At 37.5% G+C, this 19,920-nt stretch overlaps 1 protein-coding gene across 2 annotated transcripts in view; it reads right to left on the bottom strand.

Annotated features, from left to right (window-relative positions):
* Window positions 1-2,845: 2,845 nt before the first annotated feature.
* Window positions 2,846-19,920, bottom strand: part of ZFAND4 (zinc finger AN1-type containing 4) — a 201,238-nt gene continuing 184,163 nt past the window's right edge. For both annotated transcript variants that reach the window (XM_028481303.2, XM_028481305.2), the window contains exon 14: window positions 2,846-2,896. The gene's annotated coding sequence lies outside the window, so the exon portion shown is untranslated. The remainder of the gene's footprint in view (window positions 2,897-19,920) is intronic.

Genomic DNA, 19,920 nt, shown 5'->3' with positions numbered 1-19,920 from the left:
TTCTTTCTGCTCTGTGGCAGAAAGCTTTGAGGCTTTCACAGTACCCCTGTTTCTAAGAGTGTGAAAGTGTGGAGCTAAAACTTCTTTTTCAGGAAATTCCAACCCTGCCTACAGGAAAGCTCCCTGTCAGCGGCCTTGTTTGTTTTGCTCATCATTTTATGCCAGCACCTAGAGCTCAGTGCCTGGCACAGAGAACACACAATAAAAATGTGTACAAGAAGGAAAAAAAGGAAAAAAGCCAGAGTTTTGATTAGATTTCTTAATTTTCACCCCCAGGTGATATTTATCTTAAAGCATATACAGGCATACTTCAGAGATATTGTGAGTTCAGTTCCAGAGCATTGCAATAAAGCAAGTATTGCAATAAAGCCAGTCACACAAATTTTCTGGTTTCCCAGTGCACATAAAAGTTATGTTTACACTATACTGTACTCTGTTAACTTTGAAGTAACATTATAACTAAAAAAAAAAGTACATACCTTAATTTAAAAATACTATTAAAAAATGCTGATCATCATCTGAGCCTTCAGCAAGTCGTAGTAGTACCATCAAAGATCACTGATCACAGATCACCATAACAAATATAATAATACTAATGAAAAAGTTTGAAATATTTAGTGAATTACCAAAACATGACACAGAGACAAGAAGAGAGCAAATGCTGTTGGAAAAATGGTGCCGATAGGCTTGCTCAATGCAAGGTTGCCACAAACCTTCAGTTTGTCAAAAGCGCAATATTTGAAAAGTACAATAAAGTGAAATGCAATAAAACGAAGTCTGCCTATGGTTCTGTCTTTGATCAGTAATGACATAATAATAGCTACCATCAATGACTATCCTGACCCAATCAACCTAAGATCACCAGGGTTCAAACAAGTTTGATAAGAGTCAGTTTACTGATTCATTGCAATGAGGAAGCTGTTCCATGGCTCCTTGCAAACATTATCCCTAAGTCTCAGAGCAAGCCTGAAGGTTGTATAATTACCCTAATTTTACTCATCAAGAAATTAAAGTTCAGAGGAGTATCCTTCCTCAAAGTCACATGGCTAGAAACCCTTGTCCACCTAACCCTCTAACACCCTCACAGAGCAACTCAGAAGGCCCATGACCCAGGCCTGTGACAAGCCCATCAAATGTGCCTCTAGACATTGTAAGCCATGAGTTTACAAACTTTTTTAACTATAGGAGGAAACTTTCCTTCAAATAAAATCTTACTAAAACCATAAACAAACAAGAAACATATATCTGAAGCACAGGATAATAACATCCTTCAGAACTGCTCTTAGCCATTGGAGAAAGGCAATGAGTGCTACTGTGTGCTTTTAAAATGTTTAATTCAACTTAACCAGACAGGCCATTTAGATCTATGGCTTCTTACTTTTCTCTATGCTTATATGTTGGACAGCTCCTTCAAAAAGTGGTGGGGCAAAACTGGCCATTTTACTCAGACAGTAATGATTTACCACTACATAGTTCTATAGCTCCAGTATTCCTGGCTGAAGGAACAGCAAAAGAAAAGAAAAGGAGGTTGAAACAGCAGAGAGTATTTGGTGAAAGGTATTTATATGAGGTGGCTGAAGCTACCCCCCACTGGTCTGGGGGAAGGTCAGGTCAGCAATGAACCAAGAAGCACTCTGTAAATGGCCTTTACGCACACTAAGCATTGTGGACTTTTCTTTTCATGCAAAATTCAGTGGCAGAATGACATGATTAGATCACAAGTATGCCTAAGAACAGATTGATTAATGTCTTAAAGGATTTTCTACATTCTACTTTTAATTCAAAAGTATACTATAGAGTGATGTGAATAAAAAACATTTGGCATATAATGTCACTGTTTATTTTAGAGAAATTAAGAGGCCTGAGACAGCAGGATAGGTTTTGCCACACTATTCAGATCTTCCTGTCAGGATGTGACACAGACATGGAGAGAAAATTCATCTTTGCAAGGAACCTTCATAGACACACCTGTATGGACAAGGGGTTGGCTAGAGCCCGTGTCTAGGCTGAGAGATGAGCAATGCATGGGAGCAAGCTCACGGCATGGGAGACACCGTCTGCTGGCTCCGGGGTCACCCCTAGCATCTGATGTGCTCCCAGCAGGCTACTCAAGTGACTACCCCACAGGTGTATCAGGTGCTGTTGGCTGCCGATTCACCCCTCTGCCCTCCTTTTCTTAGCCACGTTCCAGCTGGCGGGGGTCTTGTGATCCAGTTCTGGCCAGTGAGATGTAAGCAGAAGTCAGGCAGCTGAGGGGCGCTTCTGGGAAAGCTTTTGCCTTCCTGTTGAAAAGGGTCACTCTCCGCTGACAGACCACAGCCAGGGTCCCTGGAGGTCCAGCTCCTACCTTGAGATCAAACATGAGGATGACAATGTGCCAAGGAAGGTGGCACAAAGAAAGCGGAAGGAGCCTAGGTCCCTGGCAACATCTGTGAGCACTGCGTCAGCCCTGAACCATCCACCTCCAGGCATCTTGTCATCAGAACAACAGAAATCTATAGTTATTTAAGTCAGTAGAGTTGGTTTTTTATTACCATCAGGGAAATGCATTCCTAATTGAGGTGACAGATTCTCTGGTGACTCTCTGAGATTTCTTTTACCTGAAAGTAAACAATTTCTACTGGAAGAAATGGGGTTTTCTCCTATTAGTCACTCCCCCCAACACACACTCAGAATTGCCTCACTAGAAAAATATAACTGCTATATACCTCACATGATCCCAGAGCGGATTAAAGTAATGAACTGATAACTTTATGTCTTTAAAAGAGAAGAGTGTAAACACATGCCAGTATAAGAATATAAAAACCCCAAGTTACAAAAATAACATATTTCAGTGGCACTCTACCTTAGAAATGTTACTTGAATGACTCATGGAATGTCCCAAAGTCTTCTCATGCTGCAAGAAAACCAAACAGGTGTTAAGTATCAAGCTTTGATTAAAATGGGCAAACAAGTAATTGAACATAACAATCCTACTAACAAATCATTCCCTCAACTAGAATTTGCTGTGCACAAATTATTATGCACCAGGCCAGCTATGAGATACTGGAGAATCTGGCAAAGATTAACAAAACAATAGTCCTTGCCCTAAAGGAATTTATTAACAAGAAAACAGGAATTTGGAAATAACTGTAAAAATAAGACAGCAGTAATAAGTATCTTAAGAAGCATTCAAGTGGAGGTTCAGAAGCAAGAAGCTGCGTGTTCAGTCGTATACCATGTGGTCCATGCGATGAGGAGCTGCTATAAGATGTGGAAGGGGAAAGCAGGACAGATGACCCCACCCAGGCTGTCTGGCTGCAAAGTGTTGGGTACTCTGTAGGGATACTGCCCAGCTCACACCTACTCCCTCAAGCCTGTTTGTCCTCCTGGGTTAGAGAAATCTGAGAGTCCTGCTAGCCTCCTCCTTCTCACACTCCTCCACCTTCAAGTCACAAAGTCTTAAAAACAAATTCTTCCTCCCTAATATCTCTCAATCCCAAATCCCATCTCCATTTCCTACTGTCAATGCCTTCGTTTATGTTTTCTTCATTTCTTCTTGTAATTCTACCTGTTCTTTCTGCTTTTAAATTGACCTCCCTGATACACAATTGTTACAGACTGAATTGTTAACCTCCCACCCCCAATTTATATGTTGAAGTCCTAACTCCCATTACTCACAACCTGACTACATTTGGAGGTGGGAATCTTTAACATTGTAACTATGTTACAATGAGGCCATTAAGCTGGGCCCTAATCCAATATGAATGGTGTCCTTAGAAGAAGAGGAAATTAGGACCCAGATATACACAGAAGATGCAGGGAGAAGATGGCCATCTATCTACACATTAAGGAAACGGGTCCAGAGGAAAAACCAAACCTGCTGACACCTTGTTATTGGACTTCTAGCCTCTAGAACTGTGAGAAAATAAATTCCTGTTGTTTAAACCACCCAGTCTGTGGTACTTCGTTATGGTAGCCCTAGCAAATGAATACAATAATATTCCACACTATAAACTTCTAAAAAAAGCAAATGTTCCAAATGTAAATCTGATTTTTAAAAATAATAAAGTAACCTTCCCTGAATCCACTCAGCCTTGCTCTAAATCAAATGAGTTAAATAAAAAACTATTACAAATGGAAGAGATGATCTTAACGTGTATTTTAAAAATTATCTATTCTCTTTTTCAGTTCACATGCCATGCAATAACCATGGCAAAGATCAGAGAAGGCTGAGATGTAGGTAAAATTCTTTGATCAGAAGGAAGTACAAAGGAGCTGTCATTTAAAAACTCCTTTGAGGAAGAGCTGATTCCATTCCACCAAGGCTCTCCTTAAAGAAAGCTGGCCACCAAGAAAATTTTGACTTTCTCCTTCCCCTCAATCCACCAAATCACAGACTTCCTTGACTTCTGTACACTTGGCTCCTGAATACTTGATATGACTAAAATGATGATGAAGAAGTGTTTCAAGATCTCCCAAGTAGCCTGCAGTCAGCACGCGTTTTGGCAATGTTGTCTTCTTTGTCTTTATAGCAATGTGTTTGTGTAATTTTGGGAATAATTTTATTAAATTCTCCCTTACTTTATAAATCTGAGCAGGAATAGAAGTTCAAGTCTCTTAAATGTAATACAATACAGACAGTGCTATTAAGTGTTTAGTCTCACAGAATGCTTCTTGGTCTTAAGCTCGACAATTAGATAGTTATAAAGGAAAAGAAAAAATTATAAAGTGTGCTCAAGGTGTTGGCAATATATCACCAAAATCTACCTCTCTGGGAAATGAGTCCCTCTGTCCACAGAAAAGGTAAATTTATAATCATTCAAGTTTCATTCATGAGTCAAGAACGTACTAGGGACAAACATACGACACTGCTGTGAATCCGACTTAAAGGCTCACCTGCTGGCGAGTTACTACTAAATTTTAATTTAGTCTACTAAATTAAAACAAAGGTACCATATGCTTTGGATTATTTGTACAGAAAACCAATTATAACCACTATCAAATCACCTGCTACCTTACAAGAAATGGCCAGTTTAACACCATCTGGAAATCTACAGAAAAGTTCTGAGCAGCAATAATTCACGTCCTAGACCTTCTGACATTCATTATTCCGTAAAGAATAGTACTGAGGTAGGGAGAAGCCTGGCTGTTAAGCTAGGTAACATTATAAATCCAGACTGAGATCTAAAAGTTGCTCTTTACTTTATGAACTTGAGAAATAAATTTAATGAAGTAAAGCCTTTATTCTGTCTTTCTTGTTAGAACAATTCAATATTTTACATGGTAAAATCAAACAGCCAGCCCCAGAAGATACAGATGTTTTAAAGGCTGAAAGCTGTCAATATTTGGTATTGCTTCTCCACTACTTGGCAGGAAATTAACAATTCGGTTTCAAAAGATCATATTTTTGGTTCTTTTTTTCCTTAAACACTGCTACATTTATTTGGACTTACTGAAAGGAAGCAAATCCCAGGACTCATTCAAGTCAGTTTCTCATTCATTCCATATTTATTTACTATGCAACTGCCATATACAAACAACTGTATCAGTCACAGAATACCGACAAAAATAAATCTAACTCCTAGGCCTGTGCCAATGTTAACATTACCACAGACGTGCCTTGAAATAGTGTTTCAATGAGGAATGTACATCTAGGGAAAAGGTGAAGAATGACATAAAAAAAGCACATACGTAAATTACATCAGGTAGAGTGGGTGACACCATTCTCTCCTACAGTCAGAATGTCAAGTTTCCAAATGAGAAGAAGGAAAGTTTGCCAAACATCAATGTTGAGAACTGGAACCAGGCATAACAAAGAGAAAAAGAGTTCCAATCCAGTTCAAGCTGAAACTAAACTTCAGTGCCTAAGTGATAAAAACCCTGGCAAATTATCTTCACACAGTCTCTAATACGTTCTGTCACTGCTCAGTGGGTCCCACCATCCTGTAACCCTGGGAGAGACGAGAGCCTCACTGCACCCTCCTTCCTCAGAGAGGGCATGGAGATGTCACACTGCTATACCACACACCTCCCTCCCTGTCTGGCTCTCATCTCCACATCTCTTTATGGACTCTTTCTGTCTACATTAAACAAGAAGCCTCCTCAGAACACAGCTCCATGCCCTCTTCTCACTTGTTGTCTCCCTTAGACCAGTCCTTCTGAAACTTTGTGCACTTGAATTACTTAGGGATCTTGCTAAAATCAGACTGTTAGGTCTGAGGTAGGTTGAGATTCTGTGTTTCTAATAAGCTCCCAGGTGACTCCCATGCTGCTGGTCCCCAGGCCACACTTTAAGATGCAAGTCTGATTCTAAATCCCAGGCCAGAATAATCCATAAAGGCTATGACTCATTTTTTATAAAGCAAATCATGACTATTGAAAAGGTAAATTTCTGTGTAAAAGATGGCAGTGAGCTCACAATTGGGTTAATACAAATAAGTCAGTCAGGGAACAGACTGATAAATAGATTGGAAAAAACTGAGTCAAGGTGTGAGAAAGGAAAGTTTTGTTAATGTAAGAAGTTACCAAATCACAAAGATAAAGAGAAGCTCTGTTGAAAAATATGGGACATTTCACAATTTAATCAGTCCTGTCAATGATTTTGCAAGTCCATATGTGACTCCAATAAAATGTACCTTGCGTGTACAGCCAAGATGCAGAGCCTACTGAGACCAAACATGCCCCGGAAAAAGCCAAGAATTAACAAAATGACAATGAGGTGAGGTGTCTAAGCAAGTTTTGGGGACTCTGTATAAAGTAGTCAAACAAAAGAACTTCATGTGGGAGTTTCCCTGAAACTCTGAACATGACCAGTCATTACACACACACACACACACACACACACACACACACACACACACCAACTTATGTGTAACAGACATGGGTAACTGTCTACCCAATATCCATGCCACCAACAGAACTCCAACTTTATTCTGAGCAGCAACAGACCCAACCAAAAGTTCTCACTTTCTCACACTATTTTGCAACGAAGGGTAAATATGTAAGAACGTTCTCTCTAAAGATATTACCCTTGAGGGTTTCTGGGAAAAATTTTCCTTTCCTGAAACTGCTATTCCTTTCTCCAGCATTCCTCCTGCCCTCAGCCACCCTGGAATATATATGCCATGCCAGGAGGAACAGCAGTACTTTTGGTCTCAAGACTCCTTCACAACATAAAAAATTACCGAGGACTCCAAAAACCTTTTGTTTATGTGGGTTGTATCTATTGACATTTACCATATTAGAAATTAAAACAGACAATTTAAAAAATATCTCAATTCATTTAGAATTAACAATAATAAACCAAATTAAAATAAATAACATTTCTATGAAAAACAACTATTTTTCCAAACAAACAAACAACTAAAGTGAGCAGAGTAGTATGTTTTTACATTTTTATGAATCTTGCTATTGTCTAATGAATAGAAGACAGCTGAATTCTCATATCTGCTTGTGCATTCAATGTCCTCTGATATGCTGTTTTGACTAAAGTAAATGAAGACTATTTGGCTTTATACAGTTATATAGTTAGAAAAGGAATATGTATTTTAATAACCATGAAACAATTGTGGATATTATTCTTTGTACTACACAAAAACTCAACAGTTACCTGGCATTTAGACTCTGAAATGATATTAATGAACTTTCAATACTCCATTAAAATCAACTGCCCCATCTTTCTTTGAAACAATCTCTTAACCATGCATGACTTTATAACATCACACCTTGGCCATTTAGAGATTATTGGCTCACTGAATTTTGCAAATCTCCAAGATTGACACATTTTATTATGCAATATCAAAAACCCCCACATTCATTAATATGACCATCAATTGCATCATAAGAATCTTTAATTATTGAAAAGCTACTAAGCTCAGTGGTGGATACAAGTTTTCTGAAATTCTAATTTTTGCTTAGAAACCTCAAATTTGGCAAAAAAACGTGTTGCTTCCTTTCCTTAAAGTGAAAGACTGGCTCATTCATTCAATTTAGAGAAAATGTTTGTCAAATACCCAAGTCAAAATAACTATAGTTTGACTGTTATTCTTTCAAGTAAAAATTATATTCCATTTAAAAAAGTAACTAGTTCAGGCAGCAACTCAATCATACAAGTGCTTTGCTCTGCACTTTGGTATGCATTAGAAATGATTTATACCAGAGATGCAAAGAAGGAATAACACATGACCTCTAATGAGGAGAATAGTCAATTAAAACTGGTACACATGTTAGAATCAGCAGAAAAGGACTTCAAAATACGATTATAACTGTTTTCCAAATGTTCAAAAAGTTAAAGATATTTAAGATATAAAAAACAATCAAATCAAAACTTCAAATGATAAGCAAACACTGAAAAAGCTATACAAAGATATGTAGTCATTAACACCACAGATAAAACAAAAAGGAATTCTTAGAAAGCATTTGATAGCAGGAAAAAGAGAAGATAGAGGGAGTGGGGTAAGAATACATGATTTCTCTCTGTATCATTTTTTACAACGATTTATGAATGTACAGTTATAAAAGTTTAGCTATATACACATACATGTGTATGTATTCATGTGTGTGTGTGTGTAGTGTACAGTTTAAACACCCTAATTAAAAGGCAGAGATTTTCAGACTGAATAAAAAAGCAAGACATAACTACATGCTGCCTACAAGAAAAACACTGTAAATACAAACAGGTTAAAAATAAAGGATGGGACACCAATAACAAGATGACACTAATAACAAGATGACAGAGGTGCTGAGATCTGATGGAGACTTTAAGCAGCCATTATAAATATACTCAAATGAGCAATCACAACACTCCTGAAATAAAATGGACTCAATAGCAGAGAGATGACAGAATAAAAGAATCAAGAACTTGATAGAAAAAGTATTCAATTTAATCAACAGAGAGGAAAAAAGATTTTTAAAAAATATGAACAGATCTCAGGGATCTGTGAAGCAAAACAGTCTAACAGTCCTATCAGTAGAATCCAAAAAGTAAAGAAGAATTACAGTGCTGAAAAATATTTGGAGATACTTGCTAAAATCTTCCCAAGTTTGGAGAAAGACATACACCTACAGATTAAAGAAGGTGAATGAACTCCAAAAAGGATAAACTAAAAGAAATCCATGCCCATGATATAATAATCAAATTGCTCAATTTGGGAAATAAAGTACAAGAAAATCTCAAGTTTAATATTTTATTTTTCTGTCTGCAAAAGGGGAATACTAGAAAGGCCTAATATTTGCTTTCAACTAGACACCTTTGCCCTGATTTTCCCAGCCTTGCCCTTCAGTAGGATTGGCTCCCACTCCCAGCTCTAGGAGTGGGTGCTGACTGGCCTAAAACAATCATTGTTGACAAGAGATTGCCTATCTATCACCACTTAAATCCATTTGGTCAATTCCCACATTAGGGTCTGTTACTTGCAACTCTCCAGGTCCTGGTGCCAAATTCTGTTACAGTTAAGTTGCTATCCATTTATTTGTTTCTAATCAATGGCATAAGCTGGTAGCTAATGCCAGTATTTTGGTCTAGCCACTGTCTGAGCTAGGAGGGAATTTCTGTTCCCTAGCAACATTCTGCCCCTACTGCTTGCCACAGTGAATGGTTGAAGGCCAATATAACATTAATTCCTTTAGGACAGTCAGAGCCATCGCTTAGAGCTATCCTATTGAAACCACATGATTCTATCCTATTCAAATATCCTGGGTGGGAAAACTGGGATCTGCCTGGAAGGGAGAGAACTTTGGCTCTCTACTATATTTGCCTTGATTTGTTTACGTCTGATAAATTATTTTCCATTGGGAATTTGGTTTTATGGTCTCATCATCTTTATAACCTCTGTATTTCTATAAATGGGTTAATGGGTAAGACTACAGATAACCTGATTTGTTAGTTTTTTCTGTTTGTCTATTTGTTCAGAGCTCAAGTCAATTAAGAACTCATAGCCACAGGAAAGAAAACAACTCTTTGATACAGACCAATGAATTTTGTAATTTTATGTTTACTCTTGACCCACGACTGAAATTTTGGAATTGAAGCTATAAGCTTTGTGTCTGCATGTCTATGTGTCTGTAATTCAGAAAGGTCTTTAACTTTCATTGTGTGAAGAAGGTGTAATAATTTTCTACCTAGGGATGGTATTAAATTAGACTATAAATCTTATTAGATTATAAAATCTCTGATATTAAGGGAATCTAGAACCAGAAGTTGACTTATATAGGTAAGTACTTGTATAAATAGAGTATTCCTAAAATTCCTAGAAAGTAGGGAAGGTGAAATTCTAATACTTTCAGTGTGCTAGATTATAAAAACATCCCTACAGAAACCAATTCAGAAATGTCTTAAGAAATCAGATTAACATAATTTAGGCAAATTTTTGGCAAATGAGACTGGCCTAATATTTATCGTTTAATAAACATAGCTATGTCTTTTCTGATTTATCAGTGTTAAGTATAAGCATAGATTTTTATTCTATCTGGGTATTTTTCCTAAACTTATAAGTTTTCTGATTGAAAAAACTACCATTACCTCTACCTAATGTTTAAGATTATGAAAAATGTAAATCTGGGTTTAACCAAATCCAATCATTATTTTGATGAACTTATATTTGGATGCCTAGAATATTTATAAGTGAGAATACTGAAACATTTATTAGTAAGCATAATTTTAAATTTACATACTTTTGCTTCATATTTCTATGTGCTACAAAGAGACTGCATCTCTGAATCTGTTAATCTGTTAAACGTGTTCAATTTTTGCCTCTACAAGACTTGTATAAGAATACATGTAGCTATAAAAAGTTGTATTAATGCTGGATGTTAGCCCTGCTAGTCTGCTAAAATGATGGTGTGTGATAACTCACAATTATCCACCCTCTAGTTCCCTCTGTGTAACAGAAGTTACTTTGGTTAAAAGTCAAAACTAACACATGTGAATGAGACCACTAGAAACAATGGTGAACAAGAGGTACAACTTTATGTGTTCAGTAATGAGATGGGTTTTTGGTTTATTAAGGGGAAAAAATAGTTTTGTCCTAAAATAGAAGGGCTGGTTATTCCAGGATGAGAAAGAAATTGTGAAGAACAAAACAAGAAAGTTGTAGAAGGTTTGAGGAAAGGGAATTTTATTTGCCCTAGCCCAAGCGGGCTCATTCTTCATGGGTTAATTAATGAGATTTCATAAAAGAGCTTGTAATTCCGTTAGTATCAAATATTATGCTGATGCAAAACTAGAATTTTATTTTAACTGTTAAAATTACAAATTTTCTTGATAATTGGTCTTCTCTCAGTAAGAGGTTATTCTTTAACCTCTTTATTCTCAGTAGAGTTATTCTTTACCTTCTCTACAATATCCCTAGGTAACAGACTCTGCGTTTCATCAGATTAATTTTCTGTGCTTTTTATGTTAGCTTTATTATGTCCTTGATTTAAGTAGAAAACAAAGGTTCCTCACTTATGAAAGAGTTAAATTCTTTACAATAACGTTACCTTCTATGCTTATTTTTCAAATGTTTATTGTCACTTTAAAATGAGTAGTCACTGGGCTTCCCTGGTGGCACAGTGGTTAAGAATCCACCTGCCAGTGCAGGGGACATGGGTTCGAGCCCTGGTCCAGGAAGATCCCACATGCCACGGAGTAACTAAGCCCATGTGCCACAACTACTGAGCCTGTGCTCTAGAGCCCTCGAGCCACACCTACTGAGCCCGCAAGCCACAACTACTGAAGCCTGCGTGCCTAGAGCCCGTGCTCAGCAACAAGAGAAGCCACCTTAATGAGAGGCCTGCGCACCGCAAGGAAAAGTACCGCTTACTCGCCGCAACCAAAAAAAAAAAAAAAAGAAAGCCCACAGGCAGCAACGAAGACCCAACACAGCCAAAAATAAATTTATATTTTAAAAAAAGCTAGAGTAAATATTAAAATGAGTAGTCATTGTTTCTCAGGTACCCATGATCAAATTTCTCTTTTAAATGTTCAAATCTCCTGAAAACTTTTGGTTTCTTGTCTTCACAAAATCAAATCCTAAATGTAAAATAAAATGAAATCAAAATTTCATGATATCTTTTGCTCCTAAACCTGTCTTTGAGATTTCCCAGGGGGGCCCTGAAAAATCACAAAGGTTTATCTTTTCATCCTATAAAAGGAAAGGTACTGAGACTAACTAGGTTTTCTTGATTTGTTACTATTGATGAACTGCATGGGAAGAGTTATGAAATGAGAAGAGATCTGTCAGTACTGCGCTGTCACGATACATTTCTATTTATCAGAGTCCTGATGCTGTTCTGTACTCTGCAGTTGTTATCAGACAGGATTTCTGTTATTTTTTTTTAAATGTTAACGTGGTCACTACTTTACTTTTAATATTTGAATCTAGCATCTTCTGGGCCAATGGTTTTCAGTTGGGGATTCCCATCACCTACTATGGAGTTTCATTAATATACAGAAAATTTAGGACCTATTTCAGACTTACTGAATCTCTTTACTTGACAGTCCTGATATATTTGTGTTGTATTCATGGTACATTAATGTCTAAGGATATTATACCTGAATATTTTTTTCTCTGTAAAGTTTATGCTCATTCATTTTTTATAAATCAGATGTACTGTTCATTGCATTCCTTAAATATAGAGTTTATTATGTTTATAATTATTTTGTCTAAAATTTGGGGGGGACTGACTTAATTATCTTGTTTTGCATGCCAAAGAAATAGCCAAATTTCCCTGCCAGTTACATGTTTCTTGAAATAAACTCTCTCATGAGATATTTCATTTTTTAAATTATCACTAATAGAGTAAGCACAGCCATTTTAAGTCTTCTGCCATCTACAGATATTTTCTGTTTGTTTATTTTAGTCTGACGTTTCCCTGAAAGCTCTTGCAATCAGCTACAGGCGAGAGGGCTGTGTCAGAGGCCCATGGAAAAGGACTATGCCAGGTACTTTTGGGTACAGGCTCTGATGGCATCATTTAAACAACTCTGAGACCATACCAGTGAACTAAGTCATGATTTCCAGAACTCTTACCAAGATTCAGTGCAATAAGAACTAAGCAAACAAGGTTAAATGAATTGATGAGGGAATATTGTTAGTTTTGTTTTAAACGTTCTTGATACTGTTTGAATGTTCTATTTCCTAAATATATAAGGAAACCCTTTCTCTTTCCTTTAACTCACAATAATTTAGTAGACTCTGCTTTCATAAACTGAAATGAAACCCCTGTCAATGATATCTTATTCTCCCTGCCTGAGCCCTCCAGAATTCATAACTCTTATTGCATATTCTTATCTTCATAGCAATAAAGTTACCTGCATAGGTTCAATAAGAATCTGTCCTCTTTCTTACTAGGACATAATTGGAAACTCTGATTTTGCAGCTAAGCTCACATTTAAGGATGGTGCTCATTCAATCAGATATGACCAGGCACATTTAAGGAACTCAGGTTGTGTTTTTCAGAGCCCTTCTTGGGAAAACTGGCTTACAAGGTTCCCAGCCTTACAGACAAGTAAGGAAAGCCACTTCCTGGCAGGCCTAGGAAACAGAGTATTGGGGGGACTGCAAGAAATTAGGAAAATTTATAGGTGCTATAAGTGAAATTTGAGAGCAAGTTCTTGGTTTGGCTTCCTAATGTTAGGACCACAAATAATGAGGCTTTAAAAAATCTACTCTGATATTCCTTAGAAAAACTTCCAGCAAAGCAACTTAAGAAGGCCCATAAGGGAAATTAACACTCTTGTTGTCCCTATATAAATAATCAGGCCAAATCCAATAGGATCTTAATTTTGATCAAGAATAATTTTTCTATGAGATTTTTTTATCAAAAGAGGGGAGACTATAGGGGAAAAATGTTGAGCTTCAATGGAAAACTATGAGCTATGTGCAATTCTTTGTACAATGTAGGTACTTAATAAGTAAGTGATGTCCTATTTGAGAGTGACTTTTGACTTCCACCCCCCTCCCATGGAAAAATCAGTTCTGTCTCCATTTGCAGTTCTCAATATTTCCTTTACATCAATTGGTGCTCTTTTGACTTTTCCTTTGAACTGGTCAAACATCTGCTAGTTCTTTTATATCACATGAGTATAATAAATTCCTTAATATATGTTCATTAGAATAATGATTTTACCTTTTCCTGAAAAAATATTTTTCTGGTTGTAAGCTCATCTTTTTTGTTTTTTCTTGTGGTAAAACACACAGAAAATTTACCATTTCAACCATTTTAAAGTGCACAATTCAGTGACATTAGTATGCTTAAAATGTTCAGCAACCATCATCCCTCTCTAGTTCCAGAACATTTTCACTACCCTAAAACAAAACCCCATTCCCCTCTTCCAAGCCCCTAGGCAACCACTCATCTGTTTTCTATCTCTGCCTTTCATAAAAATGGAGTCAGACAAAATGTGGCCTTTTACGTCTGGTTTCTTTCACTTAACATAATGTTTTCAAGGTTTGCTCATGCTGCAGTATGTATCAATACTTCATTCCTTTTCATGGCTAAATAACATTCTATTGTATGGATTTACCACATTTTGCTTATCCCTTTGAGATGGGAAAGAGAGAGATACCTCTCTGTCTCCACACATGTAACGTTTTATTAAGGCAACCCAAGCAGGCTAATATAGTCGGTAAAAAGGACTCAGAAAAATTATGCAACAATCTACATCCATCTCAAAAATAAAAGCAAAACCCAGATACTTTTAAGGAGTAACAAAAATAGAACAAAATATCATTTTATAAAAAAGTTCAAATTTGAAATAAAATTTAGGGCACATTTAGACATTACAATTTTAACTCAGGAAAAAAAATACAGCACAAAAGGGTGAAAAGTCTACAATTTATAAAACTGTATTTCAACAAATAGACTAAGACAATTTATTTAAAGTAATGCAAGATGCACTAATAGTTGTCTTCAGTAAAATAATACAGTCCAAATTTATAATAGTGTGATTATCTGCTTCATTTTTTTAAGCTTTAATGTGGCAATAATGAAGTAACCAGCAACTAAAAAATTTGAGATGGTCAAGCGTAAAACCATAACAGCTAACCATTTGTTCTTGGGCCATTCATCTATGTTCTCTGGATTTCAGTTTTGTCCTTTATAAAGTGGGCTTCTGTGGGAGCGGGGAGGAGAGAGAAGTTAACAGAGATGACCCCTTTTGGTTCCACTGAGCTCTCAAATGTGATATTATCTATGGGGAATATGTTGCCCTGCTTAGTTCCACTCAGCTCCAAACATACTACAGTCTTAAACTTACCCTAGAAGTTATGAATAAATGGGTTTAGAGTTTTAAAAGCCTTCTGACATAGAATGATAAATGCTTTTTAAAATGTTACATGTAACATGGCACGATTAGAATGATAATATTCCTAGTAAGGTATTGATGAATACACTCTTTTCCAAATACATATTCCATTAAGTAATTTTCATTTTTTGAACATGAAATAAAGTTACACCAAAAAATGAAACGTCTTTGTATTCACTGTTGATTTTTTAAAATCCTTAATTACGCAGACAGTAAAATCAATGGATTTTAATTTCTGCCGCTTTAAAACTCTATATATCCAAGAAATACATAATTCCTTTTAGTTACCTGAAAAATCTTTACCAATACAATTCAGAATACATTTGTTGTAAAAGTTTTCATAGAAACTGTAACACTGTAAATACTATAACCTTTGTAGGAAGACTGTTTTCTTTAGTACAGAACATTCTCATTCAGGGAACACATTTATTAACCACCTACTATGTGCCCAGTACTGTTCTAGGCCCTTGGGAATGATGAGTGAACAACAAAGATGCCTTTCTCTTGTGGAGCTTAAGAAAATGATGCAGAAGGAGACTGTTGATCTTCATTGGTTGTCTCAGAGCTCAGAGTGTATGTGTTCAAGGGATGTTTGTTTACTTAAGAGTTTCAAAACTATAAATGGTATTTCATGATGAAATAGGTATATCCAATTTGGCCCAGATTCCTTGAGGCTGACTCTTTTCATCTTTACTACTTTTGTCCCTCCAGCTCAAGAGCAACTCATAGCCTCAGCAAAGTTAACAGAGAGAGCATCCATACAAAATAAGACAGACATGCAAATGGCAACATTAGAATGTCCCTGCCAAATGAAATTACATGTCTGGCTTACTGAGAAAGATAGAGAAAGAGAGAGTGCGCGTGCGCACGTACACACAGTAAATAATACCAACAAATAGAACAAAGACCCTTTGTTACTGTTCCATCTTTTATGCATTTTCCATCTGATGAGAAGCTAAAAGATCTTCCCAAAATGAATGCTCCAGCAGAAAGAACCAAGGTGCCTTTCCTCTAGAAAATACAATGGAGCCTGCAGCTGTGCTCATGCAAATTATAAACTAAGTTGTCTTTCTCATGATTTTCCAAAGTCGTAATTCCATGATTTTAAATTATATGACCAATATTATGTCAATAAAAAAGACATTTTTTACACCAAAAGTAGGAGATATCATTAAAACATATGCTATAATTTATAGACTTAAATGTTTATTTGGCGCAAAAATACTTTTCACAATTTCAAGGAACAGTTTTGTTAGAAACAAAGTACACCCTTGAAAATGGAAATAAACTGCTAAGCTTCTCTGGCTGGCAACCTCACTAGTGAGGCACCCTTGAGCAACTCCAGTTCTATGCAGATTTGTTCCATAAGGCCTAATGGCATCCCTAAGATCCATGAGAAATCTGGCCACGCTAACAGGGCACTTCTCCTACCTGAAGCTTCATTTTCTGGCAAGAAGCATCAGGGAGTCCTCAGTGCAGCTCTCCCGCAGCAGCATGTTCCTTGGTTCTGCCTGCAATGCACAGCAGCTGCTGCCCTACAGCAGCCAGCAGAAGCACATCGTCGCTGCTGCCGGACTTGTAAGGGCTTGCTAGAGCCCTTAGCATACCACTCCTGTGATCAAACTGGACTAACTACTTCCTCCAGCTGATTTCCTAGGAACTAGGTAGTGAATGAATAATTCACGACAAGTTCATTCCAGCCACCAATTTCTGCTCTATGATCTACTCCCCACAGCAATTTAGAACGTAAAGATTCTAAACCATACTTGGTGACATGCAAGGAATGAAAGTTCAGTTTTCTAGTCAACTAAAGTAAACATTAGTGGATTTGTTTGCTCTTCTTTCATGCTAACCTATCACCCAGACTTACTTGAGAGACTTTTTTTTTTTAAATGTAGAAAATGTCAATGATTAACCATAAATGTCTGACAGAACAAAAAAATTTTTTTTCTCCACAGAACCTGTCCTACAAAGTGGGTTCTGGCTATAGGAAAAGCAGCTTGCCCTGAGATCAGCAGGTCAGTATTTACATTTAGCAAAAGACCAGGTCCTGAAAAGCACAGAAAAATCATCCTGTGGTGGGGGAAGGGAGCTTTTAGTATCACTGCCAGGAAACAAATTGCTTCAAAGGGGACTTTTCCTGGTATCTCAGGCTATAAATAAATCTTTCATCTCACTGGTATTCTTCTAGGAAGAACATGAACATTCATTTTCACCATTTGTTAATGCTTACACATTTCCAAATGAGTGCTGTCTAAAGTGGTCAATTCTCTGCAACCAAAAACCTAATTCCAAGAGGAACTTGAACAAAAAACTGAAGGCCCATACTTCTAGCTCAGCTCCGCCTCCAGGAAGTCCAATATCACACCTATCATCTTCACTTGTTTCAATCTTTGTTTCTTTTTCTTCTGCACTCACTGAATATCTCAAGATTGTGCTCTGTCAGTAAGTTAATTTTTCAGCCATGACTATTCCGTTCCTAGATGCTTCTAATTTGTTTATTCTGCAAATTGGTTCTCTATGAGTCTCCTTGGACCCATATTTTCCCCTTTCCACCTCATTCTGTTATTTTATTATTATCATCATTTCTGAGCCAATGTTCTATGAAACTCAGGTTCTTAACAGCTCATGCAGGACTCTCTTCTGTTTTGAAGGGAAATTATTATTTCTTCCAGAACAGACTGCATCTTTTTTCTGTAGGCACTGTGCCTTCCTCTCCACCTTGCTGTGAGTGCACAGGCCTGGCTGTGTCTTCTCATTGGCTCAGGACGTTCTGTGGAGCACTTCTGTCGGTGTTACTGTGTAGTCTAGGGGAACCTTTCCCCTCCCAGCCACATCCTCAGCTGGTGCTGCATTCTAGCAGCTTTGTGCAGGTGTGTTGGGGGGAACGGAGGTTCAGGAGTGTGATAAAAGGAAAAGGGATACAGCTCAACAGGGGCTAGGGTTATAAGCTGCCTAACTCTGCTCTCTTCTCCCAGGGACATATTCTTCTCCTCCCTAACATTCTGTAATTCCCTCAATCCTTGTGATATTTCATTTCCATCAGAAAGAGTCAGCCCAGGTTGTTTCTTTGTAATCATTCCGTTTCCTTCAAATCCTGACTATCCAATGCACACCCCTAACTAGCCCATGAAAGAGATAAGGGAGCCCTGTCACCCCAGGTTCACTATGTGCCACTTCTTCCACTTACTGTTCACCAGAGACTCCCTTTATCAAGGTTGCCTTCTGTCAGGTGTTCTGCTAACTCCCAGTTTACTGATGAAGATAATCAGCTCCAGGGTTTACTGTCATTCTGCCTTTCTTCTCTACTTCTTTCCCAGCCGGGACGTACCAAAATAACGATCTCTAGTATGCTTTTCTTTGTCACATGAGAGAAACATTCAGGGAAGGGTTTCCAGTCACCTGGAATTCCCAGTGCTCCTACAGCACAGCACTGCCTGTACTCACCCACTCTCCTGCCACACCCATTAAGGATTTTGCAGTATTTGCTCACTATCCTTTTCTCTCATAGAGCCTCTGCATAGTAAGAGGTGAAGAACGACTCTGAGCCAAACCCTCTGAATTCTTGGAAACTTTCATTTCTCTTACTGACCATCAGCTGTGTTCTTTGAATTTGCTGTTGGTATATTTCTGCTAACTTTTATCCATTTGCTGTTCATATCTTCAAGTCTAAAAGGATGGATATTTTGAAATTTGGCTTCACTCTGCTATCTTAAAAGAGAAATCACACTACTCAGAAAAAAAGAAAGACATCTCATATGGCCTCATAAAAAATAGTTCTAACTCAAAAACCTTATGGCATAACAGACATCAAAAGAGTAGCATTAAAACAAAATGACTAGTGGGAATACTGCTGGTTGCCTCCCCTTCTTCCTCCTCAGCAGAGCCCCAATTCTCTTCATTATTCCTCTCTCCCCAGAGTTACCATGCATCTCAGGATGCTCACCTCACCCTTTTTTCCTGGAGTAGGTAGACTGGCAAGAGCCCACTTCTGGCTCATGAGGTGAGATCTGCTGGAGGCATCTGGGAAATTACCTTCTCACCCTTAGAGAGAGCAACAAGCTTCTCTTCTTCTCTTCCTCCCATGCACAAGGTCATGCACAGCCAGGAATGCTGACAACTATCTACAACCTCAGTGGAAATCTGCCTTGAGATGAAGTAAACCCCATGAATGTAGAGGAGACAGACAGAAAGGACCCGGGTATTTGAACAGGCCTCTGATATGCTGGATCAACCACCTCTGAAGCCCATCCTGCTCTTTTACACAGACTTCCTTTTATATGAGCTGGTAAAGCTTTTCATTATTTAATCCAGGTTGGGATGGTTGTTCTGTTACTTGCAGCTGAAAGCATCCTAACTGATGGCATTTGGACTATCTAGCTACAATATTAAATGCTTTTATGTTAGCATGTGTGTTTTTAAAGTTAACATAGAATTTCAGAGCCTGTGCCAAGTGCCCACAATGGAGAAAAGACAGTCTCTTCAATAAGTGGTGCTGGGAAAACTGGACAGCTACATATAAAAGAATGAAATTAGAACACTCCCTAACACCATACCCAAAAATAAACTCAAAATGGATTTGAGACCTAAATGTAAGACCGGACACTATAAAACTCTTAGAGGAAAACATAGGAAGAACACCCTTTGACATA

This window comes from Physeter macrocephalus, chromosome 20, assembly GCF_002837175.3.
Source record: "Physeter macrocephalus isolate SW-GA chromosome 20, ASM283717v5, whole genome shotgun sequence".
Classification (NCBI taxonomy): Eukaryota; Metazoa; Chordata; class Mammalia; order Artiodactyla; family Physeteridae; genus Physeter; species Physeter macrocephalus.
The sequence above is the reverse complement of the archived record's forward strand: the minus strand, read 5'-3'. Positions and strand labels throughout refer to the sequence as shown.